The sequence below is a fragment of the Sceloporus undulatus genome, chromosome 11, assembly GCF_019175285.1.
Source record: "Sceloporus undulatus isolate JIND9_A2432 ecotype Alabama chromosome 11, SceUnd_v1.1, whole genome shotgun sequence".
Taxonomy (NCBI): Eukaryota; Metazoa; Chordata; class Lepidosauria; order Squamata; family Phrynosomatidae; genus Sceloporus; species Sceloporus undulatus.
Genome location: NC_056532.1, coordinates 2,594,642 through 2,596,078, shown reverse-complemented (window position 1 = coordinate 2,596,078; position 1,437 = coordinate 2,594,642). Strand labels below are relative to the sequence as shown.

The 1,437-nt window shown below is 43.4% G+C and overlaps 1 protein-coding gene across 2 annotated transcripts in view; it reads right to left on the bottom strand.

Moving 5' to 3' along the window:
• Nucleotides 1–1,437, bottom strand: part of UBE2G1 (ubiquitin conjugating enzyme E2 G1) — a 554,317-nt gene that overhangs the window by 27,619 nt on the left and 525,261 nt on the right. The window lies entirely within an intron of this gene.

Genomic DNA, 1,437 nt, shown 5'->3' with positions numbered 1-1,437 from the left:
GGTTACGAAAAATTTTTTGGTGCTTTTCGGCGCTTTTTCGCACGAAATCGCGGCTTTCGCTATTAGTGCCTATGGGTTTTTCGGCTTGCGAAGATTTTCGGGTTACGAAAGCGGCGGCGGAACGAATTAAATTCGTAACCCGGGGTACCACTGTATCCCTTCCCAGCGATACACCCAGAAGATAAAGCACTTCTTCTCCCAGCCCCGTTCCCGTTCTTCCAAACTCACAACACCATTAGAGCCCCAGCAAAAGGATACAGTCATTAGCAGTCCACCAAAAAGGAACATGAATACAAAATCTGCCGTCCGACCGCGGAAGGATCCTTCCTCAAGCATCCGGCAGTAGCGATATCTGCAGTTATGAGGTCAGGAAAGTACGTGGCTCCGGGAACACACTCTTCGTTTTTAGGTTTCCAAGCCTATAAAACTACACATCCTGCCTTCTTATAACATAGGACTTGATGTTATACAATCTATACAATCTAAATATATATGGTGAAAGGAAAGAGTTTAATCTGCCCTGGAAGCATTGACCCCCTTCTACTCTCTCACTCATCTAGCCTTTAGTATGAGCACAAATAGCTTTGCCTACTGGGTTTTTGTAAGTCCTTTGGCATTGTTTCCCTTTGCTTCGTCCTTTACATCCTTCATTACATGCTCCTAGGTCAGTGATGGTGAACCTTTTTGAGGCTGAGTGCCCAAATTGCAACCCCAAACCCACTTATTTATTGCAAAGTGCCATGTCCCTCTGGCTTTCTAGTAACAAACTCTGGCAAACTCTGTGCTGGGGAGATGGCACATGTGCCCACAGAGAGGGCTCTGAGTGGCACGCCTGCCATAGGTTTGCCATCACTGTCCTAGGTTTTACCCTCGTCTTATCCATGGATCATATCAAAAGCCATAACTTTGCCCCCCAAAACCTGCCCTCGACTTATATATGAGGCCAACTTATATTCGAGTATCTATGGTGACTGAAAAGTAACCCCACTGATCTTGAAAGGGTTTACCTGAACTCTGAAGGTTACTCAGAGTTTCCATACCTGAAATATGTACCTGAACTCGACATGTTTCAGCTATACTTGGCAATGAGTTCCCAATTTTAGATAGACAGATAGATCAATGAGACGGTCCTCTCCTCTGGACCCGGAACCGTCGCTTGGGATTTTGCATCCTTGGTTTTGCACTCTTACAACCATTAACAAAAGATACAAAAATATCATATTAAATAAAAAGTTAAACCCAACCGGCCCAAAGAAAAGGTAGTTCGTGATGAGCCGCCATACCTGCGAGAGAGACAGAGAAACCGAACGTTAAAAGACTGTAATAAAAGCATTATTGTTATTATTATTATAATTGTCCTGTTCCTTATCTCCGACTGCTTTAAGTGATTTGCATTGTATTTTATCATATCGTTGAATTGCTGTGTTGATCTATTTT